Genomic DNA, 18,999 nt, shown 5'->3' on the forward strand with positions numbered 1-18,999 from the left:
TCCCCCCGGTGGGGGGAAATAGAAATGTGGCGTGACGGGGCGGAGAATCCAGCCCTTATTCATTAGCTAAAATCTACTGGGATGTCGTTAAGAGCTCCTTAAACAGAGGGTACCTGCTCCACTGTTATGAGGAAAAATAGAATATTTAGGGTCTGACTATTTTGTAGGGCTTTACAGCGCAGAATGAGGCCCTTCAACCCATCGTGTCTGTGCCAGGCATCAAGCACCTAGATTCTAATTCCATTTCCCAGCATGTAGCTTTGTATGTTATGCTGTTTCAAGCACTCATCTAAATGCTTCTTAAATGTTGCGTTATAATCCTGATAATATGGCTTTTAGCAAAAAGAATGTTAAAATGATATTAACAGACATTAACCTCTCTTTGTGATGTAAAGCATATCCAGTTTTGTCTGTAAAATGGCAACCTTAATGAAGTAATTTGAAAAAAGAATTTGGTAAAAGCTGGGACCAAATAGAACTAGATGTCACCAATATCTTCTGTTATGTCCCAAAAATATGAAAGAAAACCCAATAGTGTACATCAGACTTGTTTTGTTATGTTTCCTTTGTAACATAAGCGGCTTCCTTGTGTTGCATTTGTCAAGGAAGGTCGAGACGTGTAGATAACTTCAACACATTTATTTACACTATGTACACTTTTATAACTTGAGTTCGACACTACTGCTAATCCTATTATAGCTACCTAAACTGACTAACCAGCTGCTGTCTTCCACGTGGTGGGTGTAATATTGAATCAACCCTGTGCCTCTCCTCACTGACTGTCTCCACTGGCCAAAGGGCAGATCATCTGTGTGGTGTCCTTTATATATGGGTTGGTGTAATGCCCCCCTGTGGTCGTGTCACCTCCTTGTGTATCGTGAATGTCCATTGGTCGCCTCCTATCTAACTTATCTATTGGTTGAGTGTGTGTGTGATGTTTCTGGTGCTCCCTCTAGTGTCTGTCTAGCTTACATGTATTTAGTGATGCACATCACCACATCCTCCCTTTTTTATATGTTCATATTTTCTGTACACTTTAAGAAAAACTGAACAAAGAACAGGTAGATAAGGTAAGGTATATACAAGTCATGGGAACGGTGATTAAACAATAAGTCCAAATCATTCATGTGAGTCCCTAAACCATCAATCATCATGGTCAAATGTCTCTCTTGGTTATGAACGCCATCAACGTTTCCGAGCCGCAGGAACCAAGAAGTGGTCAATTCACTGCGCTGTCCGATTTGGAGTGCTTTTCTTTTTTTCTTTTTTTATGTTTGTGGTGGTGCTGTCGGATGGCGTTTTGTAGCTGATAGGTCGTTGATATTGAAGAGGTACCATCAACAGTATCATTCGAGTTCATGGATGTGCCTTGCTGAAGTTGGGTAAGACTGTACATACTGGTTCTGGCCACATGCTGTGCTGGAAGGGTGATTCTGCTGAGAAGCGTTGAAGCATGTCGATTTGGAGAGAGAATTGCTGCTCGCATCAATGTCTGGTGATGGTGTGAAACTAGAACCTTGCATCTGACAGGAATATGCTGTCTGGCCAGGCTGTGGTGCAGCAAATCCTGGGCTGTAACTAAGTTCTGAACGCAACTCTGAACACTCATCATCTTCTCTTATTGTTATTCCCTGCAGCCTGTCAATCTTCTTATTTAACTCTGCAATTATACTGTGAAGTTCAGTGATACGTTCTTCAAAGCGAAGAGTTGCCCTTTCCTGAGTCTCTTCATGTTCCCGCATTAAATGAGATTGCTCACACTGGGATTTTGCCAAATTCTTTTCTAACACATCCCTCTCCCGTTCTGTATGTTGGAGTCTTTTAATGAGATCCACTATGTCTGTTTTTAGTGATGCCAGGGCTGCTAAGTGTAGTCCAATATTGCTGATTTCTGAACCCAGAACTGGTCGATCTGAAGATGAAGATTCTGACCTTGTCTTTGACAGTTTTACTCGTTCAGCCACCTTTGCAATAGGGATATCATTGCTGCTACTGCTGGTGCTGAGCTCACCAGTACTGGGGTTGACTGGTCGATTGGCTGCAGTCAAACGACTTGGACTAGCTGGACCAGATGCCTGTATGCTTTGTAAACGTGTCTGTAGCTCTCGAACCCTCCTACGTAGACGGTCTCTTTCCTCCCGAATAGCATTCATGGTGACCTTTGTCCTGTTAAGGTCATCTTCTTTGCTACACAGCATCGCTGTGAGGCTTTCGTTTTCTTCCCGAGGAGCTGCTAACTCCTTCTCCCATCGAGATCTCTCTTCAGCGAGGGTTGGATAGAAGTCACGGCCCAGTACTCCTCCACAGTCTTTATAGCCAGGTCACAGTGCTCACTGGCTTTGGTAAGTTGTTCAATGTGTCTGTCCACTTCTGGCAACTGCTCTTTTTCCTTCCACAGACTACATTCTCCAGTCCAGTTAATACCCTCTGGAGCTCTGAGTTGAGGTCACTACAGTTATCTATATCGGCAGAGACCATCATTGACTGGTTCTCGAGCACAGAGACAGAGGTTTGATCCTGATCCATACTTCGAGAATCAGCGTTTGCCTCCTGTTGGCTGTGGCTATTTGCTGTCATCCTGAGCGTGCCATCACTGAGGTTGCGGCACTGCCTGTCTGGAGTAAAATCTGGCTTACGTGAATCAGAGTCGGCGTTTGGTTGCTCCCCATCTGGAGTCTGGTCTGTTTTTTGTTGATGCTCCCCGTCCGGAGTCTTAGCAGGTTCACTGGAGTCAGCTGAGATTTCTTGAAGCTGCACGTCTGGAGTCGGAACATGCAGGAATGCATTGACTAGTGGAGAGGTTCGAGCAATTGAGGGTGGAAGTAGTGTGGTGTCACCGGAGTCACCAGTGGTCTCACAGTGATCGTCGAGTGCCTCTGTACGCACTAGCTGAGGTCTGTCACTTTGCACCTTTTGCATGGGAAGTGGGATGCTGTCGTCACTCGTTTCACATACCGTGGGTAGATCCTCAGTAGCTGCTTGCTGTTCACTAGGGTTGGGTAAATTGTCAGAGTTTTCATTTGGTGGTGCAAACAATGTGGGTGGACTGTCATTGTCTTGCCGTTGTCCTTCATTTGGGCTTGAACAGTCATCATCGCTTTGGCCTTCATTGTAGCATGATAGACCGTCATGGTCGTCCTGCTGTGCAGTGGAGCGTGGTAGACTGTTATAGTCTTCTTGGTGTTTACGTGAGCATGGCAGACTTGCATCGTCTGCCGCAACTTGGTCAGAGGAGGTTGCTAGACCCTCATGGTCTTGTTCCTGCAAGGACTGCGCATCGGAGTCATGCGTTTCTGCCATTGTGGAGTCTGTCCACGAGCTTGCTGTGGAGTCTTGTGATACTGGAGTCACTTCTTGTGCATGCAAGGACTGCGGTGTGGAGTCTTGCATGTCTTCTTTCGTAGAGTCGGGAACCCTGAGTGGTGCGTGGACCACGCTCTGTGTGGCAGCAGGCCGCTCTCTGTGGGCTTGTACCGCTCTCTGTCTCTTAATTTCAGGCTGCAGCATCATCCGGCACTGATGAGTTGGGACGTCATATCTGCTGGGTTGAAGATCCTCAAATCCGAAGAATGAATCCGCGTCTGCGTCGGATTCAATGCGGGGGTCGCCAATGTGCAACACGTCCAGTTGCGGTTCGGATTTGGTACTGGGGTAGCCTCTCAAGGTGAAAGGTTCGTCCGCGTCGTAGTCGTCTAGGAATGTCCATTGGTTGCCTCCTATCTAACTTATCTATTGGTTGAGTGTGTGTGTGTGTGTGTGATGTTTCTGGTGCTCCCTCTAGTGTCTGGCTAGCTTACATGTATTTACAGTGATGCACATCACCACAAGACTCTATTTTAGCTTTGCTATACTGAACCCAACAGGGGGTGTCATTCTCCGACCCCCCCCGCCGGGTCGGAGAATGGCCGTTGGCCGCCGTGAATCCCGCCCCCGCCCCCGCCGAAGTCTCCGGTACCGGAGATTGGGCGGGGGCGGGAATCGGGCCGCGCCGGTTGGCGGGACCCCCCGTTCAATTCTCCGGCCCGGATGCAAAGTCAAGCCCAGAAATTGCCTGTCCCGCCGGCGTAAATCAAACCTGGTATTTACCGGCGGGACCAGGCGGCGTGGGCGGGCTCCGGGGTCCTGGGGGGGGCGCTGGGCGATCTGACCCCGGGGTGTGCCCCCACGGTGGCCTGGCCCACGATCGGGGCCCACCGATCCGCGGGCGGGCCTGTGCCGTGGGGGCACTCTTTCCCTTCCGCCTCCGCCACGGCCTCCACCATGGCGGAGGCGGAAGAGACTCTCCCCACTGCGCATGCGCGGGAAACTGACAGCGGCCGCTGATGCTCCCGCGCATGCGCTGGGAAACTGACAGCGGCCGCTGACGCTCCCGCGCATGCGCCGCATTTCCGCGCCAGCTGGCGGGGCAACAAACGCCATTTCCGCCAACTGGCGGGGCGGAAATCCCTCCGGTGTCGGCCTAGCCCCTCAATGTTGGGGCTAGGCCGCCAAAGATGCGGAGCATTCCGCACCTTTGGGCCGGCGCAATGCCCGTCTGATTGGCGCCGTCTTTGGCGCCAGTCGGCGGACATCCCGCCGTTGGGGGAGAATTTCGCCCAGGATGTCTGCTGAAAATTATATGAACACAGGATCGCCCTTTTATTCTGGAAGCTCCCAACGGGTTATAGGGGCAGAAGAATCCTCCTTTCATCATCGTATCTCGCACCCAATTATTAGGACAATTTAAACAGATTGAAATTTGTTATTTCTGCAGATATGTTAAAAGACATATTTCACACCTGGGACTGTCCAGGCCCATTTCAAAAGGGGACTATTTTGAGGGGGAACTGGAAATCATTTGCAACTTGAGAGGTTACCCATCTAGTGGAGTCAGGGAGTCTACCCAGACAGTGGCATCTCGGCCCAAGAATCTCAACATGGACGGTAACTCTTTCAAAGGCCAATATCTGGGACATTATCAGTCCTGAAATCAAAGCCAGTCCCAGACTTTAGTTAAACACCCCTTCTGAAATCATTGTGGAGAAAGAAGGTCACATGACATAAGTGGCCAATTTGAAATCTCTATATTCCTAAAACTGAAAATTCCCCAATCTACTGAATTACCAACTAATCGAACAACCTCCAACTGACCAAGCACCTGCTGATCTCCGTGTCTCAAATGTTAAAAGTGCTATAATCCTCGTGGAGGTCACTGCATCAGGACAATAAGATTCCTTGTGACCTCCACTGAATACGAAGTTCCCCGGTAACGGGGTCAGCATTTCCCCTTAACAGGGGATTAGATCACTAGTATAAAAACCTGACCTGGTGCAGATTGTGAAGGGAGAGGATTCCGGGAGAGGAGATCTTTTTATCGTAAATAAAGCTAACCTTTGTTTTCTACCTGTTTGGTCAATGCATGCTACTTTAGCGGATTCTACAAAAACACTCTAATCATTGCCTGCCAGGAGGTTTAAGCACAGAAATCCTATCATGCTACCCGGGGCGTCATTCTCCGACCCCCCAGAGGGTCGGAGAATGGCCGTTGGCCGCCGTGAATCCCGCCTCCGCCGGTTGCCGAAGACTCCGAAGGGAGAAAAGTCGGCGGAGCGTTAATGTCGCCGCTGCCGTTGGAGAATGTCACGGGTCTGCGCAAGGCAGCCGATTTTCGGCCTGCCGATATTCTCCCTTCCGGATGGGCCGAAGTCCCGTCGACGTGTTGACCGTTCACGTCGACGTAAATTAAACCTCCTTTTCATCGGCGTGACCCGGTGCTCCAGGTTCACGCCGACCAGCGTGGAGGTGAGTGACGGCCTGGGGGGTTGGCTCTGGGCAGGCGATGGCATGGCCGCAGTCTGAATGCGTGAGGAGAGGTGTGTCTCGGGTTGTGTGTGTGTGTGTGCGGCGGTGGGGGGGGGGTGGTTAGAGTAGGCTGGGCTCCGGGGGAGTGCCGGGAGGGGGTCCGTGCCGGGGAGGGGGATGGGGGGTCCGTGCCGGGGTGGAGGTTGGAGGGGGGGTCCGTGCTGGGGAGGGGGATGGGGGGTCCGTGCCGGGGTGGAGGTTGGGGGGGGTCCGTGCCAGGGTGGAGGTTGGGGGGGGGGTCCGTGCCGGGGAGGGGGATGGGGGGTCCGTGCCGGGGTGGAGGTTGGGGGGGGGTCCGTGCCGGGGAGGGGGATGGGGGATCCGTGCCAGGGTGGAGGTTGGGGGGGTTCCGTGCCGGGGAGGGGGATGGGGGGTCCGTGCTGGGGTGGAGGTTGGGGGGGGGGTCCGTGCCGGGGTGGAGGTTGGGGGGGGTCCGTGCCGGGCTGGAGGTTGGGGGGGGGTCCGTGCCGGGGAGGGGGATGGGGGGTCCGTGCCGGGGTGGAGGTTGGGGGGGGGTCCGTGCCGGGGAGGGGGATGGGGGATCCGTGCCAGGGTGGAGGTTGGGGGGGTTCCGTGCCGGGGAGGGGGATGGGGGGTCCGTGCTGGGGTGGAGGTTGGGGGGGGGGTCCGTGCCGGGGTGGAGGTTGGGGGGGGTCCGTGCCGGGCTGGAGGTTGGGGGGGGGGTCCGTGCCGGGGAGGGGGATGGGGGGTCCGTGCCGGGGTGGAGGTTGGGGGGGGGTCCGTGCCGGGGAGGGGGATGGGGGGTCCGTGCCGGGGAGGGGGATGCGAGGGCAAGTGTGTTGGTCCACCTGGCCAGGTGCCAGCCTCCAACAGTTGGACCCATGCGGTCCATGCCACCTGGCTGGGGGGAGGCGGGGATATGGGCAATGATGACATGTCGTCGTTCCCCTCCCCCCCCCACCAGGTCGTCATGTTTTCCGATCACCCAGCGATGTTGGCCGCCGTGGCGGCAGCCGCTCATGTCCATGTTGCCCTGGATGAGGAGGAGGAGCGTGCCAGAGAGGTGGCGCAGGCTGTCGCAGAGGGACAGGCGGCATCCGCCCAGGCTGGAGGGACACCTGACCGACAGGACGAGGAGGGGGAGGAGGACATCGCGGCCCCACGGCAACGGAGGCACCCGAGGGCGCCCCGTGTGTCCCGGCGGACCGGGAATGCAGTAGGAGACTCCGGATGAGGCGGGAAACCGTGCCACACATCTGCCACCTGCTGGCACACCTGTCACCGCGTGGCATTGGCGGGGGACACCCTCTCCCCGTGTACGTCAAGGTTACGGTGGCCCTGAACTTTTATGCAACGGGGTCATTCCAGGCACCGAGTGGGGACCTGTCCGGCATATCGCAGACATCGGTGCATCCGGGCAGTGACAGATGCCCTATATGCCATGGCGCACCGCTACATCCGCTTCCCCGTGGACCGGGCCAGCCAAGATGCCCGGGCCGTGGGCTTCTCTGCCGCGGCCGGGTTCCCCATGGTCCAGGGCGCGATCGATGGGATGCAGGTCGCCGTGCGGCCACCTGCAGATAACAGGGCCGTGTTCACCAATAGGAAGGGAACCTATTCGATGAACATACAGGTGGTCTGCGACCACCGCATGATGATCCTGCACGTCTGCGCCCGTTACCCAGGCAGTGTACACGACTCATACGTGTTGTCGCGGTCATCCATCCCCGCCATGTACGAGGGACGCCATCCCCGGCTGAGGGGCTGGTTGCTGGGCGACAGGGGATACCCATTGCGATCGTGGCTGATGACGCCTATACGGAGGCCACGCAATGAGGCGGAGAACCGCTACAATGATGCCCATGTAGCGACAAGGGGAGTGATAGAGAGGTGCTTTGGTGTGCTGAAGATGCGTTTCAGGTGCCTGGACCTCTCTGGGGGCGCCCTCCAGTATCGGTCAGATAGGGTCGGCCGCATCATTGTGGTGTGCTGCGTCCTGCACAAAATAGCCCAGCAGAGGGGCGATGTGCCGCAGGCAGAGGAGGACGGAGTGGAGGAGCAGCAGGAAGAGGCGCAGTCCTCCCCAGATGAGGGGGATGGGGGTAATGGTCAGGGCAGACGGGGTAGACACAGGCGGGTGGCTGTCCACCGTTACCGGCTGGCCCAGCGGGCACAGGACAGACTGATAGCCGCCCGCTTCACTGACTAGATGGGCGTGGGAATCGGGTAGTATGGCCACAGACCGCACACCATGGCAACAGCCGACCACCCACACTCCCCACCCATCCACCCACCCAGCACCCTCACCCCCCTCCCCAACCCCACCCACCCCACCCACCCCACCCGCATGCACACCACCACCCCCCATTGCCGATCCACCTGCGGCACAACGGGCCGGGCTCACACAGTTGCGGGTGGACGCGTGTCTTTTGCAGCCATGGAGCTCAGGGAGTTGGCCATCCCTGTCTGTGACAGTGCAACGCCGGCTCGCACATGGCCACTGGCGCCGATGCCCTCAGCGATGGCCTGCAGAGACTGGGCCATGGCCTGCTGAGACTGGGACATGGCCTGCTGAGACTGGGCCATGGCCTGCAGAGACTGGGCTATGGCGTTGAGCACCTCTGCCATCTGCCGCTGGCGCTGGTTCATGGCCTCCTGTGAGAGGGCAGCCATTTCCTGGGCCACAGACGCCGCCTGCACGGAAAGCCCCAGGCCTCGCAAACCGTTCCCCATGTCTGACATCGTCGCACCCATTGCCTCCACCGCGGACGCCACCCGTGCGGTGTCAGCTTGGGTGGCACGCATGACCGGCACCACTCCCAGCTCCTGGACGCGGGTGGACTCCTCCACCTGCGACTGCAGCCGCCGCAAGCCGCCCGTCACCCTCTTCGCTCGTCTCCGGGTCGGTGGTTGCATCGGATCTATGTGTGGGTGTGGTAACTGAAGTAACCCAGGATCCATCTGGGCGGCAGATGTTCGCTTGGGCTGGGCTGCCCTCCGACCGCCCGGCCCCTCTGCTGCTCCTACCTCCACCTGCTGTACCGGGACGGCTGTGTTGTGCGCACCAGTGAGTGTACCAGACGCCTCATCACTGAAGTGCCCAACCGAGGTGAGTGTTTCTGCGATGGTGGAGGGTGTTGGTGACAGCAGTGGCGTTGTGTCATGCTCTTCGTCCCACTCTGAGTCCATGGCACTTTGGGGTGGGGGTTCGTCTCCACCCATCCACTCTGAGTCACTGTCCGGTATTTCGTCTTCCTGGGTAGTGCTGTCCCGGGTAGGGGTGTCCTGGGCAGTGCTGACCCGGGTAGTGGTGTCCTGGGTAGTGGTGTCCTGGGTAGTGGTGTCCTGGGTAGTCGTGTCCTGGCTCGGATGTGACGGGGGCCTGTGGCTGCCCCCCTCGTCGCTGGGTGGTCGCTCCCGCACGTGACGGGGGTGTCGTTTCCCTGTTGCTCCAGGTCTCTCCGTCTCCCGTGGCCTCCAAGGGGCATCCTGCGTGCGTCGCATGCTGGAGGGTGCGGGTCTCTCCGTCTCCCGTGGTGTGCGAGGGGCATCCTGCGGGCGTTTACATGCTGGCGGGTGCGGGTCTCTCCGTCTCCCGTGGTGTGCGAGGGGCATCCTGCGGGCGTCGCATGCTGGAGGGTCCGGGTCTCTCCGTCTCCCGTGGCCTCCGAGGGGCATCCTGCGGGCGTCGCATGCTGGAGGGTTCGTGTCTCTCCGTCTCCCGTGGCCTCCGAGGGGCATCCTGCGGGCGGTCTGCATCTGCGAGGATGGGTGCCTGGATGTTTGGTCCTGCGATACACAATGAAGCATGCATGGTTAGACATCAGGCAGTGATCAGGTGATATGGGGGAGGGGGATATAGGGGAGGGGGGATATGGTGACGGGCTGTCGGTGGCTCACTTGCTACTACGCCCCCGACCTCTGCATCAGGAACCTCCCGGTCGTCAGGTCCGCCAGCCAGTTCCAGGGCACTTTCCTCGTGTTCGGTCAGTGGCCTCTCATCAGCGGGGCCTCCTCCAGTCCTCACATGCTCCCTATTGTTGTGTGCACGCTTATCCTGTGGGGGGGGGGGGGTGGCAGGGGTAAAAGGCAACACTGTTAGGCAGGTATATGAATGCACGCCATCGGTTGCGCGTGCATTGCAGAGGTTAAGGTTATGGCTGGTTTCACTGGGGGATATGGGGGAGGGGGGATATGGGGGAGGGGGGATATGGGGGATATGGGGGATATGGGGGAGGGGGGATATGGGGATATGGGGGAGGGGGGATATGGGGGAGAGGGGATATGTGGAGGGCGGATATGGGGGAGGGGGGAATATGGGGGAGGGGGGGATATGGGGGAGGGGGTATATGGGGAGGGGGGTATGGGGGAGGGGGGATATGGGGGAGGGGGGATATGGGGGATATGGGGGAGGGGGGGATATGGGGAGGGGGGATATGGGGAGGGGGATATGGGGGAGGGGGGATATGGGGAAGGGGGGATATGGGGGAGGGGGGATATGGGGGAGGGGGATATGGGGGAGGGGGGATATGGGGGAGGGGGGATATGGGGGAGGGGGGATATGGGGAGGGGGGATATGGGGAGGGGGGATATGGGGTATATGAATGCACGCCATCGGTTGCGCGTGCATTGCAGAGGTTAAGGTTATGGCTGGTTTCACTGGGGGATATGGAGGAGGGGGGATATGGGGGAGGGGGGATATGGGGGAGGGGGGATATGGGGGAGGGGGGATATGGGGATATGGGGGAGGGGGATATGGGGGAGAGGGGATATGGGGAGGGTGGATATGGGGTAGGGGATATGGGGAGGGGGTATATGGGAGCTGGATCTGGGGGAGGGGGGATATGGGGGAGGGGGGATATGGGGGATATGGGGGAGGGGAGGATATGGGGAGGGGGGATATGGGGAGGGGGGATATGGGGGAGGGGGGATATGGGGAGGGGGATAGGGGAGGGGGGATATGGGGAAGGGGGGATATGGGGGAGGGGGGATATGGGGGAGGCGGGATAGGGGGAGGGGGGATATGGGGGAAGGGAGGATATGGGGGAGGGGGGATATGGGAGAGGGGGGTATATGGGGGAGGGGGATATGGGGGAGGGGGGATATGGGGGAGGGGGGATATGGGGGAGGGGGGATATGGGGAGGCTCACCCTGCCTGCTCTGACAAGGTCGTTCACCTTCTTGTGGCACTGGGTGCCTGTCCGTGGTGTCAGGGCCGCAGCGGCGACGGCCTCTGCCACTTCCCTCCACAGACGCCGGCTGTGGCGTGGGGCAACTCTGCGGCCGTGTCTGGGGTACAGGGCGTCCCTTCTCTGCTCCACCGCGTCCAGGAGCGCCTCCACATCGCGTGACTCGAACCTCGGGGCTGAGCGGCGGCCAGCCATCCAGTCGGGTGTTGCGGTCGGGTGTTCCGGTCAGGTGGGGGGGAGCAGCGCGGCCTTATGAGCCGTCACGCCGTGCGGCGCGTATGACGCTGCACGGCGTGAACCACTGCGCAAGCGCGGATCCCGTTACGTCGCTGCTAGCCCATTTCGGGCCGGAGACTTTCGACCCATTTTTCCGATGTGACGCAAGTCGGATTTGCGCCGTTTTTTGCGCCGATCGGCGGACTTTCCGCCGATAACGGAGAATTTCGCCCCTGGTCTTTCATTTCAAGGATTTATGTGTTACTTTCTCCAACCAGCGCTCCATCTAAACTGAACTCTGCTATGAATGATATACCTTCTGGATGTGACTATTCTGGAAATCACGTAGAGTAATACACATTTATGTGCTGCTTTTATATGTGTGTTTGTGTGTAACTAACCTAATGAGTGTGAGTGCGTGTGTAACTAACATCCTGGGCGCGATTCTCCGCTCCCGCGCTGGTTGGGAGAATCGCCTGGGTCGCCAGATTTTCCCGCAACGCCGGTCCGACGCCCTCCCGCGATTCTCGCAAGTGGCGAGAACGGCCCCGTCGAGTTCCGCGTAGGCCGGAGAATCGCCCGAGACAGCCAAAATGGAGATTCTCGGCCACCCCTGCTATTCTTAGGCCCGGATGAGCCGAGCGGCCAGCCCAAAACGGCGGGTTCCCCCCGGCGCCGTCCACACCTGGTTGCTGCCAGTGGGAACAGCGCGGGAACGCTGGGGGGGCAGCCTGCGGGGGGGGGGGGGGGGGGGGGGATCCTGCACCGGGGGGGCCTCAAATGGGATGTGGCCCGCGATCGGTGCCCACCGACGTTGGGACGTCCTCTCTGAAGGAGGACCTCCTTTCTTCCGCAGCCCCGCAAGATCCGTTTGACATCTTCTTGCGGGGCGGACCCGGAGAGGACGGCAACCTTCTAAGTGTGTGTATGTAACTAACCTTCTAAATGTGTGTGTGTGTGTAACTAACCTTCTGAGTGTGTGTGTAACTAACCTGAGTGTGTGTGTGTAACTAACCTGTGTGTGTGTAACTAACCTTCTGAGTGTGTGTATATGTAACTAACTTTCTGAGTGTGTGTATATGTAACTAACTTTCTGAGTGTGTGTATATGTAACTAACTTTCTGAGTGTGTGTATATGTAACTCACCTTGAAATGAAATGAAATGAAAATCGCTTATTGTCACAAGTAGGCTTCAATGAAGTTACTGTGAAATGCCCCTAGTCGCCACATTCCGGCGCCTGTTTGGGGAGGCTGTTACGGGAATTGAACCGGGAATTGGTGCTGCTGGCCTGCCTTGGTCTGCTTTCAAAGCCAGCAATTTAGCCCTGTGTCTTCTGAGTGTCTGTATGTGTAACTAACTTTCTAAGTGTGTGTGTGTGTAACTCACCTTCTGAGTGTGTATGTGTAACTAACTTTCTGACTGTGTGTGTAACTAATCTTCTGAGTGTGTGTGTGTAACTAACCTTCTTAGTGTCTGTGTGTGTAACTAACTTTCTAAGTGTGCGTTTGTGTAACTCACCTTCTGAGTGTGTGTATGTGTAACTAACTTTCTGACTGTGTAACTAATCTTCTGAGTGTGTGTGTAACTCACTTTCTGACTGTATGTGTATAACTAACCTTCTGAGTGTGTGTTTGTAAAAAAACATTCCAACTGTAATTAATCTCCTTACTGTGTGTAACTAACCTTCTGACTGTATGTAACTAACCTGACTGTGTGTGTGTAACTAACCTGAATGGGTGTTTGTAACTAATCTTCTGACTGTGTGTTTGTAACAAACCTTTGATGTACCGTCAATTACCATGAGACGGGAAAGGTGAAACAATCGAGACTTTATTGAACAAGGGGCGACATTCTCCGACCTCCCGCCGGGTCGGAGAATCGGCGGGGGCTGGCATGAATCCCGCCCCCGCCGGTTGCCGAAGTCTCTGGCACCGGATATTCGGCGGGGGCAGGAATCGCGCCGCGCCAGTTGGCGGACCCCCCGCTCGATTCTCCAGCCCGGATGGGCCGAAGTCCCGCCGATAAATTGCCTGTCCCGCCGGCGTAAATTAAATCACCTACCTTACTGGCGGGACAAGGCGGCGTGGGCGGACTCCGGGGTCCTGGGGGGGGCGCGGGGCGATCTGACCCCCGGGGGGTGCCCCCACGGTGGCCTGGCCCGCGATCGGGGCCCACCGATCCGCGGGCGTGCCTGTGCCCTGGGGGCACTCTTTCCCTTCCGCCTCCGCCACGGTCTCCACCATGGCGGAGGTGGAAGAGACTCCCTCCACTGCGCATGTGTGGGAAACTGTCAGCGGCCGCTGACGCTCCCGCACATGCGCCGCCCGGAGATGTCATTTGCGCGCTAGCTGGCGGGGCAACAAAGGCCGTTTCCGCCAGCTGGCAGGGCGGAAATTCCTCCGGCGTCGGCCTAGCCCCTCAATGTTGGGGCTCGGCCCCCAAAGATGCAGAGCATTCCGCACCTTTAGGGTGGCGCGATGCCCATCTGATTGGCGCCGTTTTGGGCGCCAGTCGGCGGACATCGCGCCGTTTCCGGAGAATTCCGCCCAAGATGTTGTGCCTCCTGTAGCTGGAACCAGAATGGAAGCAGCGCAGGAGAGCACACACTTTCATACATCGCCTGCTGGTCGGAACCAGCAAGCAGTGATTTACCATTGTACCTGTAATATATGGGCAGTGCCGTAATACATATATCACTAGTGGTGTTTACCACATTCACCCCCTGTTAAAAAAGGAGTCCGGCGGGGGAGACAAAAACATTACAAATTAAGTCTGTCGGGGGCTTTGACCCTCCGCCGCGATCGCCTCACTCCTGGTGGTGATGTGGGGGGGGGAGCGGTGTCAGGGCGGGGGTCGTGGGTGGGGACCCAGCGGGTGCCAGGTCCCGGAGGGAGACTGTGTCCTGTTGCCCGTCGGGGTGTGCCACGTAGGCGTACTGCGGGTTTGCATGGAGGAGGTGGACTTTCTCGACCAAGGGGTCCAACTTATGGGTCCGCACATGCTTCCGGAGGAGGACGAGTCCAGGAACTGTCAGCCAGGTTGGGAGCGAGAACCCAGAGGTGGACTTCCTGGGGAAGGCAAACACACATTCGTGAGCGGTCTGATTAGTGGCGGTGCAGAGGAGCGACCGGTTGGAGTGGAGCTCCTGCCAGCGGGAGACCAGGAGATTTTTAGACCGCAGGGCCAGCAGGACGGCCTTCCAGACCGTCCCGTTCTCCCTCTCCACCTGTCTGTTTCCCCGGGGGTTGTAGCCGGTCGTTCTGCTCAAGGCGATGGCCTTGCTGAGCAAGAACTGACGCAGCTCATCGCTCATGAAAGAGGATCCCCGATCGTTGTGGATATAGATGGGGAAACCGAACAGAGTGAAGGTGCTGTGCAAGGATTTGATTACCGTGGCAGAAGTCATGTCGGGGCACGGGATGGCGAAAGGGAACCGGGAGTACTCATCAATAACGTTGAGGAAGTACACGTTGCGGTAGGTGGAGAGGAGGGGCCCTTTGAAGTCCATGCTGAGGCGTACAAAGGGGCTGGAGGCCTTCACCAGATGCACTCTACCTGGCCGGTAGAAGTGCGGCTTGCACTCTGCACAGACCTGGCAGTCTCTGGTGATGGTCCTGACCTCCTCAATGGAGTAGGGCAGGTTGCGGGCCTTGACAAAATGGAAGAACCGGGTGACCCCCGGGTGGCAGAGGCCATAGTGGAGAGCCCGGAGTCGGTCCACCTGTGCGCTGGCACATGTACCGCGGGATAGGGCATCAGGGGGCTCGTTGAGCTTCCCCGGGCGATACAAGATCTCATAATTATAGGTGGAGAGCTCGATCCTCCACCTCAAGATCTTGTCATTTTTGATCTTGCCCCGCTGTGTATTAAACATGAAAGCAACCGACCGTTGGTCAGTGAGGAGAGTGAGTCTCCTGCCGGCCAGGTAATGCAGCCAATGTGGCACAGCTTCCACAATGGCTTGGGCCTCCTTCTCGACAGAGGAGTGCCGAATTTCAGAGGCATGGAGGGTGCGAGAAAAGAAAGCCACGGGTCTGCCCGCCTGGTTGAGGGTGGCGGCCAGAGCTACGTCCGATGCATCGCTCTCCACCTGAAAAGGGAGAGTCTCGTTGACTGCGTGCATCGTGGCTTTGGCGATGTCCGCCTTGATGTGGTTGAAGGCCTGGCGAGCCTCAGCCATCAGGAGAAAAACTGTGGACGTGATGAGTGGGCAGGCCTTGTCCGCATAGTTAGGGATCCACTGGGCGTAAGATGAGGAAAAACCCCAGGCAACGTTTCAGGGCCTTGGGGCAGTGGGGGAGAAGGAGTTCCAGGAGGGGGCGCATGCGGCCGGGGTCGGGTCCTAGGACTCCATTTTCCACTACATAGCCAAGGATGGCTAAGCGGTTGGTGCGGAAAACACATTTCTCCTTATTGTAGGTGAGATTAAGGAGTTTGGCGGTATGGAGGAATTTTTGGAGGTTTGCTTCATGGTCCTGCTGATTGTGGCCGCAGCTGATGACGTTATCTAGGTACGGGAAGGTGGCCCGCAGCCCGTACTGGTCAACCATTCGGTCCATCTCTCGCTGGAAGACCGAGACCCCATTGGTGAAGCCGAAGGGAAGCCTAAGTAAGTAATAGAGGCGGCCATCTGCTTCGAACGCAGTGTATTGGCGGTCCTCCGGGCGGATGGGGAGCTGGTGTTAGGCAGATTTCAAGTCTACTGTGGAAAAGACTCGATACTGCGTAATCTGATTGACCATGTCAGATATGCGTGGGAGTGGGTACGCGTCGAGCTGCGTGTACCGATTGATGGTCTGACTGTAGTCAATGACCATCCTGTGCTTCTCCCCAGTCTTCACTACCACTACTTGAGCTCTCCAGGGGCTGTTGCTGACCTCAATGATCCCATCCCGCAGAAGCCGTTGGACCTCCGACCTGATGAAGGTCCTGTCCTGGGCGCTGTACCGTCTGCTCCTAGTGGTGATGGGTTTGCAATCCGGGGTGAAGTTCGCAAACAGTGAAGGTGGATCGACCTTAAGGGCCGTGAGGTCGCAGACGGTGAGGGGGGGCAGGGGTCCGCCGAATTTCAAAGTCAGGCTTTGGAGATGGCATTAAAAATCCAGGCCGAGCAACAGGGCAGCGCAGAGGTTGGGGAGGACATAGAGCCTGAAGTTGCTGAACTCTACGCCCTGGATGGTGAGGGTCGCGATACAGTACCCCCAGATTTCACCGGAATGGGATCCGGCGGCCAGGGAGATTTTCTGGGAACAGCACCTTACCGTAGCAGGGTGGATGAAACACTCAGTGCTCCCGGAGTCAAAGAGGCAGGTCGTCCCGTGCCTGTTGATCTTCACCGTCGTCGTAGCGGTCGCGAGGTTACGGGGCCGAGACTGATCCAGGGTGATGGAGGCGAGCTGCGGAAGATGCTGGGAGGTCTCGGGCTGATCAGCGGTGGTGGAGGTAGGAGTAGGCGACAAACGGCCAGACAAGCAGGGGTCCTGAGGCACGGTCCAAAATGGCGCCGAAGATGGCAGTGCTCACGGGGCGCACATTGCGGGCGGCACCAAAGATGGTGGCGTCCACCTGCCGCACGTGGCTTGCAGAGGGGAAGATGGCGGCGCCCCTGGGTCGCACGTGGGGTGTGTAGAGATGCCGGGCCTGGAAACAGGTGACCGACCGAGCCTGGCAAACACCCGTTGCAGGTCGCGCTCTGCACCGGGCAGCGCTGCCTGGGGTGTTTGCTTTGTCCACAAAAATAACACTTGGGGGGGCCCCCCCAGAGTTGGCTGGCTGCCACGCGGCGCAGGTTTGCGGTGAGCTGGAGTCGGCAGCTGGTGGGGCCCACGATGCCCACGAGGGTGCTGCGCGATCGGGGGTGTAGGACTGCAGGTTACGGGAGGCCACTTCTAATGAATTAGCGAGTTGCCTAGTCCCCGCGAGATCGAGCGCACCCCCTTCCAATAGTCGCTGGCGGACATACTTGACTTCATGCCCGTGACATAAGCGTCTCTAATTAAAAGTTTGGTGTGTTGGACTGCCGAAACCGCCTGGCAGTCACAGTTCCTACCTTCTGACTGGATGTGTGTGTAACTAACCTTCTGACTGTGTGTTTGTAATGAACCTTCTGAACGTGTGTGTGTAACTAACCTTCTGACTGGATGTGTGTGTAACTAACCTTCTGACTGGATGTGTGTGTGTAACTAACCTTCTGAGTGTGTGTTTGTAACTAACCTTCTGACTGTGTGTTTGTAACTAATCTTCTGACTGTAACTAACCTTCTGATTGTGTGTGTAACTAACCTGAGTGTGTGAGTGTGTAACTAATCTTCTGAGTGAATATTAAAGAGACTTAGCTGTGTGGGCTTGGGGAAACATGCCACAGCCATAATTGAACACAACTCTGCTTGCTCACTGCTTTACAGTTGTGAATGATTATCCATTCACATAAAGATTATGGGGGTGATTCTCCGAGCCCCGCGCCGGGCCGGAGAATCGCCGCAACCACGCCATGACGCCCCGCGTCGGTGTGGATTCTCCGAGGTGCGGAGAATCGGCGCCATTTGCTCAGCATTATCAGGTTAGAAACATTCTGGGAAAAAAACCTCACCATTGAAAATTCAGAAATATTGAAAGCTTCTTTCTTGTATGCTTCTCAGGGTAGAGGTTAGGTGCTTCCAAACTTCATTGGGGAGAGACATCTTGCCAAGGAGACAGCTACATAATCGGGAATTATGTTTTCCAATTAAGGGTCAATTTAGCATGGCCAATCCACCGACCCTGCACATCTTTGGGTTGTGGGGTGAGACCCACACAGCCACAGGGAGATTGTGCAAACTCCACATGGCCAGTGACCCGGGGCCGGGATCGAACCCGGGCCCTTGGTGCTGTGAGGCAGCAGTGCTAACCACTGTGCTGCCCTGATACTCGGGAAATTTAAGGTAACGCTTTGCTTTGGATTTTTCGGGATATTGTAAGATATTTTGCTCTGACAGTGTAGAGGCTGAACTTTTAGATTCTATACCAGAACTAAGATTCTTTTTTTCATCTTTTAATAATCTTTAACATTGCGATGTACTTAGCCACATACAGTACATTTACATTGCATATTTAGTTCTGTGATACATTTTTAAATAAGTAAATAAATGTATCGCCTCGCATAGTATTCTGTATACAGTTCCAAGATCCCCACTTCATAGACTCTGTAGTGGAGAAATATATTATTGAAGAAAGACCTCAACCCTTATAATAGTTGGACTATTTATAATCTAGCTGACACTTATTAAAGATGGATATCTGGAAGAAGGAGATATGGACCAGTTCTTCAGACCCAAACAAGTGTCTGTGAGATCAGGCTAGCTTAAACCTGTGTGACAGTACTTATCAATGAAATGCTGCCGGTCTGGAATAGCTCTATAAGGGGTTAAATTTATAAACCAATTCATATGTTGTAATTCCCATAATTGCACCATGAGGTGTCCAAAGGACTTGAATGTTCAGAGAAGCAGGCAGTAATATTTTTTAAGTTTTGCTCCTGCAATCAGTTGCAATGCGAACAATTGTAGTTGCAATAAAGAAATAACCCTCGCAAAAACAATTTAATTTTTTGTGTTTACATTTTTTTAAGATGACACACTGACCCCATGTCACTTAATTACACTCTGGCCATTCCCAATGATCAATTTCTTGAGGCTAGCACCCCAGTTCCAGTGTTAATGTGTGAACATCCATCTGACCCATGGGAGACAGTGGTATTGTTGCTGGACCAGTAACGCAGAGACCCAGGATAATACTCCAAGGACCCAGGTTCAAA

The 18,999-nt window shown here is 55.9% G+C and overlaps 1 protein-coding gene across 1 annotated transcript in view; it reads right to left on the bottom strand.

The window, feature by feature from the left end:
- mrc1a (mannose receptor, C type 1a) overlaps positions 1–18,999 on the bottom strand; it is a 245,320-nt gene that overhangs the window by 39,453 nt on the left and 186,868 nt on the right. The window lies entirely within an intron of this gene.

The sequence above is a fragment of the Scyliorhinus torazame genome, chromosome 6 (assembly GCF_047496885.1).
Source record: "Scyliorhinus torazame isolate Kashiwa2021f chromosome 6, sScyTor2.1, whole genome shotgun sequence".
NCBI classification, from domain to species: Eukaryota; Metazoa; Chordata; class Chondrichthyes; order Carcharhiniformes; family Scyliorhinidae; genus Scyliorhinus; species Scyliorhinus torazame.